Source organism: Leptosomus discolor, chromosome Z (assembly GCF_034619465.1).
Source record: "Leptosomus discolor isolate bLepDis1 chromosome Z, bLepDis1.hap2, whole genome shotgun sequence".
NCBI lineage: Eukaryota > Metazoa > Chordata > Aves > Leptosomiformes > Leptosomidae > Leptosomus > Leptosomus discolor.
Genome location: NC_141419.1, coordinates 73,644,216 through 73,665,212, shown reverse-complemented (window position 1 = coordinate 73,665,212; position 20,997 = coordinate 73,644,216).

The window sequence follows — 20,997 nt, the reverse complement described above, 5'->3', positions numbered from 1 at the left end:
CAGAAAAAATTCAATGTCTATTTAAGACAACTGATGCAGTTTAAAGCCTCTTTAGTTACAAATTTAAGAAATGCATCAGCTTAAGGTTTGTGTTGTATATTGAAACAAACTTCACTGGTACTTCTGTGCAAGGCTCAGTCAGAATAGAGAGCATCACACTGTGGCTCAGGTTTTAAAACAGAACACTATGAACTTGACTATGGTTATCATTCCTACATAGCTTTCCAGGGCACCAATATAAATGCTTCGCGCAAGGTTCACAACAACTCACAACACCATGTATCTCATTCACAAGAGCAACTTAACATCATTTAAGAATGAAGCACAACACTTCCGTATCAAGAACTGTTGACTATTACAGAAAAAGCACTAACTAATTCTTCAAAACCTTACAACAGAGTTTGTAATTCCTCAAAAGTTGGAAAGGTTTTTTAACATTTTATGCTCTTTATTTCTGAGCAGCAGAGCTCACTTGCTCTTCATTTTGAAAATTCTACAAACAGTTTAGAGAAACAGAAGACTTCACAGAGTAGCTTCTACTCCAGTTGTTTTGAAGTCAAAGTCTCCTCTGGATTTCTCAACTGCAGTTATAAAGCAGGCCTAAATTACTATAAACAAGTGACCATTCTCTGCTAAGCATATGAACTGCATTATTTTTTAGTTACATTTATGCATATTTACAGGAATGGATAGATTTGCTTAGTTAAATAGGGCACTTAGTTCGCAACTGATTTCTAGAAACAGACTTCATATCATTCTTATAGCTAGAAACTAAACACAGAATTTCTAGGTTTACTAAGATGTAAGATGAGATTGCCTGTTGCAACCCTGCTTCTGAAGTTTGTCACTGACCTGACAAAACTTCTTCAGTGACTAGTATTCTGAGCTTTACTCCTATAAAAGGCAACTCACTATGACGTTTAAAGGAATTCCACCATATTCCCGAGACAGGAATATTTAAAAGCTACATTTACTGTTATCAAAAGGAAAACAAACTGCAAGACAGGAAATAGTCCTTTGCTTCGATTGCATGCAGTTTATAATACTGACAGCAAGATGCAAGGCATTTCATACAGATCAATAAAACTAGACAAGCCATTTATATTTGTCACTAGAGTTACTCAGTTAAAAAACCCAAGACATTTATAATCAGACTGTAGTCGTATGGAACTGAGAATCAAAAAAGCTATTCATTTTTCTATGTTATGCCCAAGTACCCTCACTGGTCCAGATATGAAAACTATTACACAGTTTTAAGTGCAATACATCTTTAGATATTTATTACAAGTGTACAGCAATAAAACTAAGCCAATTGATTTTTGCTTATTACAGATGTAAAGTCTTCCAATATCTGAAAAATAAGGCTTCTATGCACCCATGCCTTTCTGCATTTAAAAATTCCAATTGGCTTCATAAGTTTTAATAAATTCACATAGTGAATACAACCAAACTCAGAAGAGTATTCTCTTTTGATTTAGGTTTTCAGACACTGAATAAAACCAGCACACAGGAATCTTAGTGTCTTGACTCACTCTTAATATTTATCAGAAATACCACTTGCTACTTAAAGTTTGTTTTGCTCTACTAAGGATAGACCTTAAGGTTCGTTATTTTAAGCAAGATTTACTTAAAGCTATTACATTCAACAATTCGAGCTGCAGAAGATCTGAAACTCATGAAAACCCTGAGGGCAACTACAAGCTAGGTAGAAAGAAGCAGCAGCTCCACTTCCCTGTTAATTGACAAAAGCCACAGAACAGCAGCAGAAGCAGCTTCCATACTGAAGAGGAAAGGGTGAAGCAGATGTAAAAAGGCAAAAAGGCAAGTTTTTTAAAGAATGTTCAACATAGCATTCCTCTCCTATTTGTTACCACTATTGGTGTCACATTAGAATAATGGCAGTGCCAGCTAAATTAAGTACTACATCATTACAAAGTTACCAGTTTTCTTTTTAGTAATGATTTGGTAATGATTGTTTCAGGTTAAATGGTATCTCCACAAAACTATTGAAGCACTGCTGGTGTTAAAATAATTGTATCATATTCGGTATGGCTCAGTTAAAAAAAAATACTTTGAAGCACCCAAAGGAACATAAAAGCTAACACCTAAAAAGCAATAACCAACTCAACAGAAGTAAATAATAATACAGGATTATCACATATTTTGCTCTCAAGTATAATGTTTTTCATAAGAAACTAAAATAAGATTACTTAATCTTTTAAAATAAATGCTACTTCTATATTCAACTGTCTTCCAGACCTGGAATACAACATTTTAGTTGTGCTGAGCAGATGCATTTACACATGGGAAGATAAAGTCCAAATCTCTACTATGCATTTTGGGAAGTTTAGTATCTGTTTTAAGCAAACAAAGAAATCCTCCAGTTACAGTACTTACTCCACCGCACTCGGCTCCTTAAAGGCAAGAGAACCGAGACTCATGCTCTATCACCTAAATGGAAAGCCCACCCACCTACAGTACAGGAAACAAGCCGTTGTGACTATAGTGTCAAAATCATGCTACAGTTCCACATATACCTGCTTTTAGGCTGTTCTGCTGGATTTTACATTTTCCCCCGATAACATAAGTTGAAGACTGAAGCTACATACAACTTAACCCACAAAGGGGCTACTGCAATCCCTTCCAATGTGTGCTATTTTTTTTTAAACACTAGTGTCTCCAGCTTTTACAAGACTGATTCTTAACAGAAATCTAGTTCTAGCAGAAAGAACCAGAAGTTACACCAAGCACTTCCATCTACCTTGCCTAGATGAAAGCTGTGAAAAGACAAAAAATACAGTGGGGCTTGTAAGTAACAAAACAAAGAGCTAGACTCCAGCTTACAGCGAGGAAGACACTTCTACGGAACCCGGTGTTTTCTAATCCAAGCATATGAAGATGCTTAGATACAGAAGTCCTGCAAATAAGCTATACCAAACCTTTAAAATATAGTGCCATTATTCAAAAGAAATGCTCGTTACACCAATTGTTCACCATTAACTACTTTCTTACAGTAAGTTGCAAGTCTTAAAAACAGAAAACTCAATACTTTGAGCAATTATGCAGCACAGCCCAAAGTCATCTGTTTTACACAGTGATGCAGTGTTTAGGAATCCAAGGTGAAAGTTCAACCTTATGCTGAACTAACACTGAGGCAGCTAGTCAGTTCAGAAGTCTTTTTCTTTTTCAAAAAAAGCCAAAGCAACATTTTATCTATATTACATACTTGTTATGGATCGCTAAGTGAAAAGAAAAGGGAGACAGAGAAAGAAACTGATGTCAGAAGTTTGTCCGTTTACCTCCACAGTTAAGTCCGCCAAAAGGACAAAGGATCACAGTCCATCAAAACCCTACACAGTAAAAACAACACAGTCAATTTACAACTGCCACTGGTGGCAGTCCTTAACTCACAGAACATAAGGTACCTTAAAGATGAAAAAAACCTGTTAAAATGCTGCAATTATGAAATTCATATGCCATGAGATCACCCCATTTACTCTCTAAATCATATGGGACTTCTATGCTTCACATCCTGCTACCATTTTGAAAGGAAAGCATTAAGCTGATGCTTTCAGGCAGTGTCCTACCAAAAGCTAGTAAGGACTGTAAAGTCAAGCTTTATACACACAAAGTAGCAACAGCATTGAGTTTATGACTAACCTGCAAACAACGGTTTTGGAAAAAATGTCAGGCATTCATGCAAAATCACAGAATCACAGAATGTTAGGGGTTGGAAGGGACCTTGAAAGACCATCTAGCCCAGCCCCCCTGCCAGAGCAGGGCCACCTAGAGTAGGTCGCACAGGAACACGTCCAGGCAGGTTTTGAATGTCTCCAGACTCTGAGCAACAGAGAGACGTCTTACAAATTAATCTTATTTCATAAACAATGAGAACTACCCCAAAAATAATACAGGTATGTCATATGATGAGTCATCACCTCTCTGTTTCAGAGAGCTGATAATTACGGTCCAAGTGACCTACAAATAACAATTTCAGTTTAAGAGACTATAGCCAAAATAACATGTTCTTGCCAGCAAGAACATCTTACAAGTCAGGAAGTACAGATAACACCACGACCACCACAGGAAGATGTTAGGTCTATTAAGGCTCATCATCACATCAATCACAAAAGCCCAAAGGTTGCTGGCAAATGGATTTCCAGAATTTCCCCCCAAAAAATTAAGAGCTAAACTTACAACTTACAATGATAATTTCTCACTTGGAGAAAAAATCCACATAGCTCAGGCAGACAGAGCAAGTGACACTGCACATAGCAGCTACTGCTTGAGGTTTTATAACAAGCTAGGTAGTACTTAAAGTCGATCTAAAAGCTGCAACTATCCTCAAGGAATTTTCAATACTCAAGCTGTAACTGCTTTTCAATTAGGAGTGCTTTCTCTGCAAGCTTCTTTCCATCCTCCAAGCTTACTTCCTTCTTGGAAATATTTGAGAGACTCAAACCCCCAACACCTCTAAGAGAATTGCTTTAAGATCTTACGTAACATTAAATGCACAGAATATTTGGAAATTAATTTTCATATTAAAAAAAAACATACACAAGTGTTACCTCTATCCCTTTCACCAAATAGGTAAGTCTTTTCTCAACATTATTCATTCCCCTAGAAGGAGGCTTCTCCCTACCTCTGGGGTTTTAGTATAGCACTCAGAATAAAAAACCCAAACAAAGGGGCACAGATTAAAATGACTGTAACGCCTCATTAGAGGCACCAAATATTTGCTTGCAAGAATTAAGCTCTTCTTTCTGGTGCCTTCTTAAACCGCAGATCACTTCAAATTTTTTTTTTTTTTTCTCCACCTAGCAAGCAGCTTTAGTCTAAAAAGCAAATGAATTTATAAAAACGAATGTCTTAGCATTCCATGTTCTCTTCTTGAGGTCAAACCTTCAAGACTGACAACCACCAATGCTGGTTCTCTAATTCAGACAGTTCTTGCCAATATAAAGATCATTCCAAAAAAAAAAAAATTAGCCAAGAGGTCTATTTTGATACAACTGTGCTAGTGCTAATCCTCTGGAGAAGCAGCATGGGAGTATCTCCACTGTACCTCCATTTTATGTACCAATTTACAGATGTTCACGTATCTCCCCACTCCCCCGAAAAGTCTATAAAGACTTTACTTGAAGAGATCACACTTCTAGACATGTAAACAAGATCCAAATATTTAATGCTTAACTTCTAATCTGAAGTTTTCATCATCCTCTCCTACTTTCCTATTGTGATATACCAACATACAGATTTAAAAGTTTAAGTTCAGAAGTTACATGCTTTCAACAGATACCTTTTACATATCATTATTCCTTTGAAATTAACAGCATTTAAGAAAAGAAGTATAAATTTTACATTCTGTAAGGGAAAAGGGGGTGAAAGAAAAAAGCCCATAACTCCTAAAAGTATCCAACTTCAGGTTGTGGACCCCCTTTTTTTCCCCCCTTCTTAGTGTCAGGACAGATTGCTAATGCCAAAATTACAACCCCATATAATTCTATTACAAGACTTCTCCTTCAGAAATGTCTCAGAAGTAATAAGCAGCCACCAGCTGACAATCACCTAATCAGCTTCAAATAAGGATGAAAACTGAGACTGGGATTTATTCTCCTCTACAACGCCAGCACACTTGGCAGACAACTTTCCTTTGTGCCTCAGTTTCATCAGCTGCAAGACGAAAATAACGACACCATTTTTTTTAGGAAAAGCATCAAGAGACCCACTGCAAGGATGACTGGAGCTCAGGAGCACACTAAAAGTTAGCAGACGACCCAGACTGCTCACTGTACCTGCTCCTCCCTAATTCCTCGGGGAATCCCTCCGGTAGTTGGGCCAGGTGTAAAACAAAGTGTGCCTTTCTTTCAAGGCCAGCAGTTTTCTACATCTGGTCTACAACCATCAAGAACGCTGCAGTGAGGGCAACGAAACGCAACGCTTTTCAACAAGAAAACGCCTGCCGATAACATGGCCAAACTTACCAGAGAGCTGAAAAAGCTCGAAAGACACGAGTCAAGTGAGGGTCCCAGCACCTTTGTTCACTAAGACTGTCGGCATTAACAACCACGGCACTAAAGAAAAACCCGCATAATCTTCCGACTTTCCCTCCGCGCCACGCCAGTGGGTCAGTAAAATCGCACCAAGGCAGAGGAACCCCCACCAGCTGGTACGACGCACACTGGCACGAAGAGGGACTCGGCAGCCCCTCGGGCCCCCATAGCGAGGAGGCCCCAGGCGGCCCGGCAGCGGGCGAGGCCATATTGCATTTTAAGCGTCACCGCCGGGCCAGATCCGCCAGCGCCCGCCGACGGGAGGCGAGACGCCGCTGCGGGGAGCGGGCGGCGGCACCCGCGCCCCCACGCCCCCGCCCCAGCCTGCCGTGCCGGGCTCCGCTCGGGGAGGACCGCTCACGGCCGCGGAAGGCTGCAGCCAGCCGCATTCGGGGGAGAAGGCGAGGGATCGTCTCGGAAAGTGAGTGGCGTAGGGCTGCCATCCTCCCCGGCTGCCTCCCAGTTAGCCCTGGCCGAGCGCCCACCCGCCCGCCCCGACGTCCCCGCCCGCGGCGCACGGCCCGGCCTGCCGAGCCCGGCTACGGCCCGGAGAGGAAGAACGGGCCTACGCGACCCCCGCCAGCGGACGCCCCTCAGGGAGAGGGACGCGCCGAGGCGGCTAAGTGGGGCCGAAGAGAAGGGCAAAACCCCGACGGCCGCGATCCCCCCCCCCGGCCCTTACCTGCCGCTGCGCCGCCAGCGCCACCACCTCACGGCGCCCCAGGCCCCGCCGCCAGCCCCTAAATAACGGCCCCGCCGCGGCGCGCCATCGCGCCGCCGTCCCGCACGCGCAACCCCACGCCCGGTCACGCTCCCCCCCCCTCCTCCCCACCCCACTCGCCGCGCCCTTCCCTCCTCGACTCGCGCCGGCATTGGCGCGCGAGGGGCGTGACGTCACCGACAGCGGGGCGGGGGGGCGGAGCTTCCCGTAACGCGCAGGCTGGTGCCAGGATCCCGGGCGCGAGGGGCGCGAGCGGCCCGCGGGGGTCTGTGCGCGGAGGCGGCTGTCCGTGTGCCCTCCCCCTTCCCCCCCCCGCCAGCCGTCGCCACCTGCCCGGCGCTCCTCTCCCCCCCGGGCGGTGCCCGCCCCCGCCCTCGGAGAAACGCTCCCCGCAGGGTTTTCCCCTCAGGGTGCGTATGAGCAAGAGGGTCCGGGGAGCCCCGCGTCCCGCGGAGGGCGGCGGGAGCGCAGTCACCTCCGCCGCCGCGGTGGCTCTCACCTGCGCGGCGGGCGGCAGCCGCGGGAGCCCCTGGCTGAGGACAGCCGGCCCCTGCCCGCGCCGCCACCGGCGAGGCCTCCGGAAGCTTCGCCCTGCCCTCAGCTAGCCGGGCCTGCGCTGCCGGCGCGGCGGGGGCGTCCTGCCGGGCAGGCCTGCGGAGCCGGCAGCCTTCCCAGCGTTTCGCAAGGCTCCCTCGGGAGCACGGGCGGCCGGAGCACAGCCGGCAGCATCAACAGCAGCGGTGTGAGCCCCTGGAAGAGGTGTTTACGGAAGGCTGGGTTGCTAGGAATTGGTCCTTAATAGAGGGTGTCAAAGTGGGCTGTTTGTAGTAAGGAAAGCACCAGACAGCGCTGATGCATGCCTGAGCTGCTTCCAGCCGTGTGCCCTAGGCTTTTGGCCATTTACTTCTTTACTTCTTTGGGCTCGAGCGGGGTATGAGTTTTACTTTTAGTTACGTCTTTAGAGGAATAGGCAGATTGGCTAGACAAATAGCTAGATACCCTGTCTCAAACACTGGCTGGCATCAGCTGCTCATGAGAAAAGATCAAGAACCTTAGGAAAAGATAGTGGAAGATAACCTATTTCTCACATGTTTAGTAACAGTCTCTGATTGTGTTTGGTTTGCTTTCTGAGATGGCTTATTATCACCAACCAAAATATTGTTAGTAACACTGGGAATGTTGTCTTATTTTAATCATAACAGTAAAGCTGGATGGGCGCTTCAGAGGCCATTTAGTTTGTCCGCTTTCCTCAAAACAAAATCGGTTATACTTAAATAGTTTCTGATAGGTATTTATCTAACCTGCAGTTTCAGTTTATTACTTCATGTCCCTACCCACAGCTGATGCTCTTTCTAGCATCCTTAGATGCTTGTAGTGTTGCTGTTTCTCCCACTGATGGCCTCTACACTTAATAGACCCACTCCTTTCCACCTTCTCTTACAGGGTTTTTGGTATTCAAACCCTTCTTGGTGTATCAGGACAACTGACATCTGGGGAATATATTTCACAGTTTTTTCCTTGTGAAAAAACGTACTTCAGCATTACAATTTGTCAATTTGCTTTCCCTTCAGACCATGGTTGATGTTTTTTTGTGCTTGTGTTTATGTAGGATTACAGTTTGAGAGTCATGTATAATTGATATATTTAAGGTCTGTACAGACACTGCTTTAGTACCTTCAAAAAGTAGGTGTTTGGCAACAAAAGGTTAAGTCGAAGCGGGCTCCAACTAGAGTGAGTTAAAAATATTTTTTTTTCTCTTGTATTAGCATATCTTCTGTGCCCGTAAGATCATTAGAGTTCTGCTGCTAAATAGACATTCCAGGAGTAGATGCTCAACCTTTCCCCCTTCCCCCAACCAACAGAAAGCCTCTTGTGACATTCTCATTCCGAAATCCGATAGCCTGAAGCGATTCCTGGTTTGTTGCCAGAACTTGTAGAACAACACCCCCGCCCCCCCCCCCCTTCAAAACTAATCCTGTCTCAGGCCTGGCTTACATATGACATGTATTGTAACTCTTCAAATAAGCAAGAGCTCTTGTATTTCCCAGGCTGTTTATAGACCCGATGTAAAACTGTTTCCACATAGCTGAAGTTACACATAACAACAAAACAGTGTGATTGCAATTGTGTTTAATTTTTCTGTATTGGCACAAAACATCGTTAATATAGTAACAATGTAGTTGCTGTATTCAGTATTGTGTGAGTTCGTCTTCTAAGATGGTTTGCTTTCCCCAAATTTTTTTGTAGATTTGAAAAGTGATGATAGCATGCTTGCCTATATACCTTATCTCTCCTTCAGAACCCTTTGCAAACTCTGGGTGCATGGAAAGATACCTCAAAAGTATGAAAAAATAGCCTTATGGGCAGACTGAGTCCTGTTTCTCTGTGGTACCAGTCAGCAGGCATAAGTCAGTCCTGTAATTTCCATCAGGCCTAATTGCAAAGTGACATGGATGGTGGGGTAGGCACCGTCCTCATGGGTGACCTGAAGACAGTTGTAATAGCCCCTGTTGATCACTTAGTTGATCTTGCTAGTCCAGTAATTCTCAGTCAGGGCTGCTGTTTGGCTTGCCTTATGCTACTCAGAGGAAATAATTTGACATCCATGTTGCAAATGAGAGTAAGTGAAATTAAATGCGGTAAGATATATTTTGCTTAAATGATCACCATCTACCCCAAATATGGTTTGTATTAATCTTTTCCTTCTTTCACAGGCAGGACTGAATGTTTTGGGCAATTACGCTACATCACTAAGTGGGTTGAGTTTTGTTTTTATTCTTATGAAACCTAGGGTTTTAATCTGACAGGAGGATTATTCATGTTGCAGTGATTTCTAGTTCTGTGTCAGCATCTTCTCCAGTAAGAAATGCTTCATTTTGAATCTTGTCATTGAAGGTGAAACTCAACTGGGGTCACAAACACTGGACCAAAACCTGTGCTGGTGTAAACAACATGGTCCATGGGAGCTGTAAATGCTTACGTTCTGGCATGGGGTCTTATAGCCTGGAGTACAAAATAAATTGTCTGGACTGTGGCCTTTTAAGATATACAGACTGCACATCAAATAACACATCAAAAATCTGACGGTTATTACAACATCACTAGACTTTTTACGGTGCAAGCAGGTAAAAACGAGTTAATAACATTAAAACTGCCGTTTCATAGAATCAGGACATTTGGGATCCCAGGTAAAGAAAACAATTAAGCCCTTTGAGCGTGTTGTGAAGTGCCTTTTCTGCACATGGATGATTTCCTGAAAAACATTAGTTTTATTTACTGCATTATGTTCTTCCCTACTTAGACACATTATACTGGTGGATACTGTGCTCTATATGCAGAATAGTACTAATATATAGGTAAAACAAACACAAGTAATTGAAAGTTTCAAATATCCGGAAAAATTAAAAATTCTGGCCACATTTAAAAAATATGCCTGAAAACCAATATTTTAATCTGCACGTTGAATCAAGTGTTATATGAAATAAGTTACTCTATTGAATTCACTAAATATATGAGGCAAGAATAAAAGGAAGTTAACTGTCAGGAATTGGCAGGTCTTCGAGAGGAATTATCTATCTGTTCATTTACACTGCAATTTGTGTTCCAACACGGTGCTCAGATTGGAGCTGTGTAGAACATTCCCAAGCTCCTATGATCCACAGCTAGGACATAGGTAGGTGGAGCATGCCTTCACACCCTCAGTTTTCTTCAGCCTCAGGAAGAAGGGGGTAGTCTGGGGATATGGAGATGAGCAGTAACACCTGAAAAACACTCAGTGATTGGCAAAGCTTTCTGGATAGCTGTTTGACTGTGGGAGCAGAGATGTTTTTAGAGATGCTGGTAGAGATTGCCTAGGAACAAACTTGTAGCACTCTTTATGGACGAGTTCAGCAGTTTTGTAATGCATTGTGACAAAGTCTGCAGTCAACGCAAAATCTACTGAATCCTACAATAGATGTGCCACAGAGACAGAAAGATCTTTCTGGAATGTATTGTTAATTTGTTATAAGGACATGAAGCATCCCGTAGATACATCAAGGGTATGAAAAGATTCCTCAGTTCTGGATACATGTGGTTTCATTGGAGATGGGTCACTGTGAGAACAGGAATTTGGGGAAAGATTTTCAAAGTCCTGAAGAAGCTGAACAACAAGACCCTTTAATGGCAATATTCTGTCCCATGACAAGTCAAAGACATTTTCTGTGAAATGACTGAATCACTATATGGGACTATTTGTCTGGGAGGTTCAGTGACACATCCAAACTTCTTGCTGAAGTGCCGATGTTATCTCGGCTTATATCACTGTCCTGAACTTGAACTTACAAATAGGGGTGCTCAGTATCCTTACACTCAAGACGGATCTCCATCTTCTGGTGTTCTTTAACAGTAAGAAGAGTCACATTTTTTGCCCCAACAGTGGAGAGGACTAGTCCTTTGGCCTGGGTGGCCAAAACAGTGGCAGACTTTTGTGCTGAAGCCCTAGTCTTGTAGGTCATGAAGTTGTGGTAAAGTCAGCTGAAGAAGAAGAGAGGGTGCAGGCTGGAAGGTAGCAGAAAGGAAAAAAATATGTAACTGTTGGAAATGACTTAGTGAGGGTTACAGTGTTTCTCACCTTTATAACTTATTAAACATGTGCTGCTCAGTGGCAGCAAAAAACAGGCTTGGTAATTCATTACCTCCTTTTGAGGGAGATTGGAGGATACTGCTTTTTCCCTAGAGTAAGTAGGTGTTTGCGATCCTTGTGACAAAGGGGTAAAAGTTCACTGAGCCAAGCAGCGGCTGTTGCAACCAACCAAATGTGTACAACCTAGGCAAAAGCAAGTCCACATGGTGCTTGATGGTATTTGTTGTATCAAACAGGGAAGAATGCATATGGCAATAGGGCTATCGTCATTCTTTAGCATTGCTATGCCCAGCAGGTTGCTAAAGATCTGAGACTCGGGACAAGCCTTGCAAAATTCAATCAGGCTTTATAGAGTTGTAACTGGGCTTCAGCAGTTCAAGAAAATCTTGCAATGATTGGAAGAAGTTAGAAATGGGGATAGTTGACTTCTCCACATGTCATAAGCTTGACAGGGAAGCTTTGGGTTGTTGAAGAGGACTTGACCCAATTATTTTGTTGTAATTCTCAGGAAGAGGAATGGCGATGCCATGAAGCTGCAGCAGGGCATGTGGAATAGAAAGGTGATTGATTATAGCCCACTGAAAAATAATTGCATATCTGACAGAGTGGTGCGAAACGTAGCAATCTGCCTGTTTTTCTGGTGTGCAAGTTGTACAGCTAATGTCATTTTAAACCTATGCTGGAAGCTTTGGCTGGTGAAACATGTTGCTGGGTGGTATTTTTTCCCCAAAGAGATAGTGGGCAGGACAATCAGAAAAAAAGGGGTCTGACTTTCACTGGAGGAACAATGCCAAAAGTGAGACCAGAAAGATGAAAAGGCTTCTAAATCAAAGAAAGCAAATATGAAATATGAAATATCAGAGAGTGTAAAATGGAGGTACTAAAAAGGATGATACGAATCTAACATAGAAAATGCTTAAGTTAGAGTGATTTAGACTGGTAGCTAAGATGAGCTGAAGGTGTTATGACATGCTGCAGTCACTTATAGAATCACACAGAATCACAGAATGTTAGGGGTTGAAAGGGACCTCAAAAGATCATCTAGTCCAACCCCCCTGCCAAAGCAGGACCACCTAGAGCAGGTAATGCCATGTGTGTGAGCTGCCCATGAGTTTAGTGTGCTTTTGGCAGCTGCTAGAGCTAAAAAGCTTTTGGAGTGATTCTGCGTACACAGCCTCAAGTGTAGACCTGTCTTTGGACAAATGCTTAAGGAAAAACTCTTGGACAGTAAACAAGAAGACCTAACTAAGAGTAACAGAAGATGGTTAAAAAGGAGAGGAGGATGTCCTCAGAATGAGTGGGATTGTCATTCCTACTTGGCCACAAAGACTTTCATGAGCAGTATGGCCAATATCAAATATGCTGGAAAGTGTCAGTCAGTCCTTTGTTGCCAAGGTAATCAATATTTGGACAAAAATAAGGTCATGTGTGAAGAACAGCTGAGCTGAGCCTGGATATGGGCTGACAGAAGTGATAGTAGCAATGGAAAAAGGCATTCTGAAAACTCTAGGCCGTGTCTCCCTCGTTACAGGATCCATATTCACAGCCAATCTGTGTTATATAGATGTAATTGTGGATTCCTTTCTGGTATCGACCTCTTAAAAAACGCATGGAAGTGGCATTTTCTGACCTTTCCAGTGAGCAAGGGAACAGTCCTATTCAAGGTAATTGTGACTGGTCATGGTTATTCAGGCCTTCCTTGTGCTTTGGACAGGCTGTAACAGTGTTCCTGTTAGTGCAGAACAAAATCACATGACATACCTCTTCAGGTTCTTTGATAATCGGCTTACAAGGCACAGAATTTCAAATGGAGCTCATGTTCTTGGTCCTCAACTGCAAAGCGTAGCAGGGACAGCACAGGGAGTGCCCGACACCAGGCTCCACACTGTGGTTGCTCTGTGGTGGAGTGGAACTCTCCATGTCGAGGCTAAAACTTGTCTGTGTGAGTGCTGGTCTTAGGTACTGGAATGACTCTAAACACATAGAGCTATCACTGACCTTTTCATCCTTCCTCTAAGTGCAAGGTGTACTTCTTAATTTGTGTAGGGAGAGCAGGATCACAGAACAACACAACATTAAAAAAATTGCCATAACTTAAATAGTGAGGTACCTGCTAGCACACTCCTGTGCGCAAAAAGAAGCTGTAATAACAAACAATAACTTTGTGCTTTACGTTGCTGTGTTTCATAACTGCTAGTCATGCTGTCTAATACTGGAAAGTACTCAGGAGGGTGGTTAGAATCATAGAATCATTAAGGTTGGAAAAGACCTCTAAGATTGTCAAGTCTGATTGTAAACCGCTAAACCATATCCCATTTTTTGAACACTGCCAGGCGTGGTGACACCACCACTTCCCTGGGCAGCCTGTTCCAATGCTTGACAAGCCTTTTCGTGAAGAAATTTTTCCTAATGTCCAATCTAAACCTCCCCTGGCCCAACTTGAGGCCATTTCCTCTCATCCTGTCACTTGTTACTTGAGAGAAGAGACCAACCCCCACCTCACTACAGCCTCCTCCAGGCAGTTGTAGAGAGCCATGAGGTCTCCCCTCAGCCTCCTCTTCTCCAGGCTAAACAACCCCAGGTCCCTCAGCCGCTCCTCACAAGACCTGTTCTGCAGACCCCTCACCAGCTTCGTTGCCCTTCTCTGGACACGCTCCAGCACCTCAATGTCCTTCTTGCAGTGAGGGGCCCAAAACTGCACACAGCATTCAAGGTGCAGCCTCACCAGTGCCCAGTACAGGCGCACAATCACCTCCCTGCTCCTGCTAGCCACACTATTGCTGATACAGGCCAGGATGCTGTTGGCCTTCTTGGCCACCTGGGCACACTGCCGGCTCATGTTCAGCTGGCTCATGTCGACCAGCACCCCCAGGTCCTTTCCCACCAGGCAGCTTTCCAGCCACTCCTCCCCAGGCCTGTAGCATGCCCTGGGGAACACCACTTGTGATTGGCCACCAGCTGGATTTAACTTCGTTCACCACCACTCTCTGTGCTTGGCCATCCAGCCAGTTTTTTACCCAGCTTAGAGTGCACCTGTCTGGACCATGAGCCACCAGCTTTCTTAGGAGAATGCTGTGGGAGATGGTGTCAAAGGCTTCAGTAAAGTCCAGATAGATAATGTCCACAGCCTTTCCCTCATCAACTAGGCAGGTCACCTGGTCATAGACGGAGATCAGGTTGGTTAAGCAGGACCTGCCTTTTATGGACCCATGCTGGCTGGGCCTGATCCCCTGGTTGTCCTACACATGCTATGTGAGTGCCCTCAAGATGATCTGCTCCATTATGCAGTACCGAGGTCAGGTTGACAGGCCTCTAGTTCCCTGGATCCTTCTTCTGGCCCTTCTTGTAGATAGGTGTTACATTGTCAAGCCTCCATCCATCTGGGACCTCCCCTGTTGATCAGGACTTCTGATAAATGATGGATTGGCTAGCTCCTCCGCCAGCTCCCTCAGTACTCTCAGGTGGATCCCATCCAGCCCCATAGACTTGTGTGTCCAGGTGGTGTAGCAGGTCATTAAATGCTTCCTCCTGGATTATGGGGGATTATTCTGCTCTCTGTCCCTGTCTTCAGGAGGCTGATTACCTTGAGGATAACTGGTCTGACTATTAAAGACTGAGGCAAAGAAGGCATTAAGTACTTCAGCCTTTTTCCCATCCTTGGAGACAATGTTTCCCCCCCACATCCAATAGAGGATGGAGATTCTCCTTGGCTTTTTTTGTTAATGTATTTGTAAAAACATTTTTTGTTATCTCTTATGACAGTGGCCAGATTGAGTTCTAGCTGGGCTTTTGCCTTTCTAATTTTCTCTCAGCATGACCTAACGAGATCCCTGTACTGTTCTTGAGTTGCCTGCCCCTTCTTCCAAAAGTGGTAAACTCTCCTTTTTTTTCCTGAGTTGCAACAAAAGTTCCCTGTTCAACCGGGTCAGTCATCTTCCCCACCGCTTCATCTTATGGTGCACGGCGACAGCCTGCTCCTGCGCTTTTTAAGACTTCCTTCTTGAAGAACGTCCAGCCTTCCTGGAACCCTTTGCCCTTCAGGGCTATCTCCCGAGGGACTCTCAGTCAGTGTCCTGAACAGACTAAAGTCAGCCCTCCTGAAGTGCATGGTAGTGGGTTTGCTGACACCCCTCCTGACTCCATCAAGAATCAAGAACTCTATCCGTGGTCGCTATGCCCAAGATAGCCTCTAACCATTGCATCTCCCACCAGTCCTCTGTTTGTAAACAGCAGGTCCAGCGAGGCTCCTCTCCTGGTAGGCTCACTCACCAGCTGTGTCAGGAAGTTCTCTTCCACACACTCCAGGGACCTCCTAGACTGTTTCCTCTCTGCTGTGTTGTATTTCCAGCAGATATCCAGTAAATTGGAAATCCTCCACAAGAACAAGGGATAACGATTGTGAGACTTCTACCAGCCACTTGTAGAATGCCTCATCTGCCTTTCTTCTGGTTGGGTGATCTGTAACAGACTCCCAGCAGGATATCTGCCTTGTTGGCCTTCCCTCTTATCCTTACCGATAAGCACTTAGTCTTATCATCACAATAGTTGAGCTCTACAAAATCGAAACACTCCCTAACATACAAAGCCACCCCACCACCTCTCTTTCCTTGCCTATCCCTTCTGAAGAGCTTGTAGCCATCCATTGCAGCACCCCAGTCATGAGAGTCATCCCACCATGTGTCTGTGATGGTGACTAAGTCATAGCTATCCTGCAGCACAATGGCTTCCACCTCTTTCTGTTTGCGTGCATTGGTGCAGATGCACTTAAGTTGGGCTATCAATTTCATCCCCAACATTGGCATGCCACCCCTAGGCTTATGTCTAGTGGGCCTGGTTTAACCACCTTCCCCCTTTGAATGTAGTTTAAAGCTTTCTTGATGAGCCTGGCCAACTCGTGTGAGAACACTTTTCCCCCTTTGAGAAAGCTGAACTCCATCTGTCGTCAGCAGGCCTGGTGCCTTGTAAACCTCCCGGTGGTTGTGATATAAGAACCTGGATGCAGTAGAAAATAGTTCAACTTGACTCTAATAACCGTAAATTTGCTTCCTGTGAATTCACACATCAGGGCAACACCCGCTTCTGAAGACCTATTCTGTTGTAGCATGCTGTATATGAATTAAGCTGTTGTTATACTTGGAAACATTGGCTTTCTGGTACTACAATTTGTGACTTCTCAGTATAGGATGGTAGAGACATACTGAAGAAACTGTATATGGAGCTTACGTAGAGGAAATGTGCTACAGGCAAACTCCTGACAAATCCCTCTTGTATTTTTCCACACTATACCTGCTGTTGGATAGAAATTAATTCAGTGAGATACCAGTTGATTTCCAGGAAAAAAGCTATCAGCATTCATGTATAGTTAATTGCCTTAAGGTGAGACATTTTGAAAAAGGGATCTTGACAGCTTTGTGCTTGAAGTTCTCTACTTGAGCTGTTACGAAACACAAAAGGCTGGAGCTTGTTGCTACAAGTAAATGCTGTGGGTCTCATGGGGAAGTACATTCTCATCAGAAAAACTGAAGCCAAGTTCCATATTAGAGAACGCCACATTCACTCCTGCCTTAATAGTTAGATTGACTGATGCTATGCAGAGCAGTTAAGGCTATGCATAGAAAAATTGATTCTGAGTATTTTACTGATAGGATAACGTCATCAAGGTGACTGCATTCACTAGAAAGAGTAACAACTTCATGTGATGAAGGAATGAAGACTTGAGAATAGGAACAGTTGAAAAAATAGTAACAAAATTCAGCATGCCAGGTGTATTTGTGTGTCAATGTATAACTAAGAGATATAAGAAGGAGTATAGGAATATGTACATGAAATTGTAGCACAAAAGGCTTGTATATAGAATGGAGTAAGCAGCAGAATGAAAGAGAACAAAAGAGAATGTAGGCTTTCGGTAATAATTTCCCATTGCTAAGACATACTAGACTGTGGTATACCTTCCATCAGCAATGGGCCTTATATAACTTGTATCTGGAGTGCACAATATATTTAGGTACCTAGGAAACTTATGCATTCACTGAAAAATAAGAGAAATAATAATGATTTGTATTAGCCAATTCATACTGAAACTTTATGTATGGTACAAAGATACAGATAAAGATATTTGCTCCATATGCTTTGCTACCTCTGAGGACCTACTTTGGATTATGCTTTTCTGGTCTCAGTGATCTATATTTTCTTCTCCTTCCTCTCCTTTGCCATTATTCTTTACTATTGAGAGTTCTTCCTTACTTATATCTCCTTGTGCTCTTTTTCTTTTCTTCCGTTGCCAACCTTATTTTCATATCTTTTCCTCTTTTCTCTGCTCCCTTTAGCATTACCTTAAATACAGCTGTTATATGTACAACTCGTCCAGAATCAGTCTGTCAAAATAATTCCTTCTAAAGGTCATCTTAGGGAGAAGGTTAATTGGATAAGGGTATTTGTGTGCCGTATTTATACCATCCAGTTATGTTACAAACCAAATTCTGCCAAAAAATCTGAAACTACACAGAGTTCCTTTTCCTCTTGTCTCACCACCTGCAGTAACAAGTGCTTTGCAGTCAGAATTTAGCAAACAAAAGTGATGGTGGTCATGCATAAGGCATAGCAAAGTCAAGCCCAGTTTCTCAGTACTGAAACTCCTCTGTGGTGCCAACAGCAGTAAAAGCCTTCTTTACTGAGATAAGCCAGAGAGGTAAGAATCATAGCCTGAAAGCATTTCCTGCACTGAACTGTAAAGCATTCTTTCTGGAGCCAAGACCGTGATTAGAAATTGTCATTGTTACTTGAAACTCTGGTATAAATATTTGTAATCAAACTTTTAACTTCCAAGAACAGAATTTTGTAGTGATTTCTTTTTAGTTTTGTTGCAGCACTCGAATTTCCCAGCCTGGACTAGGAGCTGGTTGTCTTGCTGGTGTATAAATGTGTGGAAAAATGCAGACCTTCTCCCAGAACCAGGGATCCTTTTTAATCCTAAAAGATTAAAGAAAATGACAGACAAGCGTTGGTGGTAAGAGATGTAACATACAAACCAAATCGTTATTGTAATCATACACTAATGCTCCCTCATTCTTAACTTTATCATTGTCTAGTCCTTTCTTTGTCACTTTCGTGCCTCTTTTCTTTTGCCCTCCCTTTCTTTTGTAATTTGGGCCACTTGTCATTCAGCCTGTAAAGACTGACTTAAATATATTTTTTCTATAGTTAATTAAGCAGTGGGAGAATCTTCTTGGGGGTATGTATGCAGTCAAGGTCAGATTCAAGTCATATCAATATTAATATACCATGGAACACACAGGCTGCTCTTTTTTGTATTTTAGTGCCTTTTCTGAATGGATCTTTTATGAAACTGCTTTCTAGTAGTTGCTCCAAAGTTCTGGTTCATAAAGTATTACTTGAATTTTATTATGTGACTGTCTGTGATAATCAATATCAACTAAAAGAATAATTAATTCACCACAGATTTTTGATCAAAAGGTATTAACTTTTTCACTGTCCTGATATTTTCTATGTAGTTCTTAGCAATGTGAATAAATGTATTTCAGAAATGCTTATAAATTCTTATGTCGCTCATTAATAGCCTGATAAGCTTGAATCAAAAAGAGCCATTAACAAATTACTTTTAATACATTGGATTTGATGAGAATTTCTCAGATTATGTTGACATTCTTCTGGTAGGTTCCTGTTGGCAGCTTCGTACTGTATATCACATGCATGTTGACATATAACAGCAATAGTATATGCAGGTTCTTTTAAATTAAATGTTTGAAAAACATCAGTGTGAAGTTGGGTAATCTCTTCTTTGGGTGTGTTTAGTGCACAGTTCTCCCATGAGCTGATGGTGGATAATACAAGCGTTGAGAAGAGCGTTGGACAATAGTGCCTTCAGAGGTTTCTTTCTAAATTATTTCCTAAATTATTTTACAATTTTATGGTAATCATTAGCTTATCACTGAAGATTGGGCTATTAGTCCATGTACTGTCCAATGCATACTATTTATAGGGTTACTGGAATATATTCAACCTGTCTCTTTAGATTTGTTTTTAAATGTTACGCTTATGCATACCTTATTACGAGTTTAATTGTACATCACTGAGAATCTGCATACTTTATAGAGACTCAGACGACCATTAATGCCTGGAAATACGGCAATACATTCACAATAAGCACCCATCTACTTTGGAGCAACTACATATTCAGTATAAAGATATATTCCATATCTTATTTTGAAAAAAGCTGGCCTATGGTCCTTTGTGTATCACTCCCATGCCTGGGAAGGCACCTCAAAAGTTGTGTAAATTATCGTCTAAAGTTGCTTTGCAGGTTATTTGTAGCTCAAGGTTTCTTAGAACGTTTGATGTTCTCAGGACTGTAATTGCTGCCTCTTTGCTTTCCTGCAGTGTTCTAGGTGTCAGGCTCTGCTTCTCCTGCATTGTCTTCCTTTGGAGAATTTTTTTTCTTTTTTCATTGCTTGCTGAACTACATTTCCTTCTCCTGACTTTTGCATCTGGCTTTGTTTAGTGTTGTACAGGGCATGTCTCGGTGTCAGGAGGCAAATTTGGTAAGGTGGGCTAGTATCACAGCCCATGATTTATGGGAACCCTTGCCACAGACAGAAGTACTAGCAGCAGCTACAGACAGGGAAGAAAAGGAAGATGTGATTACAAGCTGCTGCCCTCACTGCCTGAGTTAGGACTTGGTGGCGGCCAGAAACTAGTACCTCACATACAGATGAGCTATTGACTGTATGATGGTGGGATCTTGCCCCTTGGGAAGCAGCTGTTCCTGGCTGCTGCTGAGTTCCTTCCAGCAAGTTCAACCACTGACTTAGAAAAGAAAAATACTGTCTGACATATAATCCTTGACAAGTTGCTGACCCTTGCATCTGAGGGATGAGGGGAAACTATTCTCAGTGTTCACACAGTTCTTTTCTCTATAAGCAGTAATTCTTCGTTCACAGCCTTAAAAAAAAAAAAAAGTCTAGGTTGAAGACAGAAAGTTCAGTCTCGTTTCTGTGTGCAAGAAGTCCCTTTTACAGATGATTGCACTCAGCTGTGTTTGGGGTGAATGTAACAATTGTTTAATAAAGTGAAGCTTTAAATTATATCCAGCTGATTCTGTAGGGGGATTTTGCAGGCAGGAAGAAGTTAATTATCCAAAGCAGGGTCCAGATCAAGATTAGGTTTATTGGCTCACACACTGTAAGCTTGATAGCTCTAAAGTGGTAACTGACGTACTTTTTTTTTATATCGTGAGAATGTGCTATGCTGTAAGAAGGTACTTTTCCAGCCAGCTCCAGAAACAAATTTTTGCCTTCTCATTAATCAATTACGCTTTTCTTGAGAAAAGGAATGTAACCTAACATAACGCTCTAACAGTCACTGCAAAAAAAAAAAATCTAAGTAGAAGATTTCAGATCATGATTTAGGATGTTGGAATGCCTTTTCATATCATGGATGCTAGCTTTTAGTTGAAAAAGTTCTGTTGGTAATAACCTTACGGCTGGTTTGTTTGTTTGTTTTTTTTTCTCAAAACTAATCAAAGTCAACATGACCAGTATGTTTTCAGTGTTGCAATGTGAAGTTATCTTGATGGTACGAAT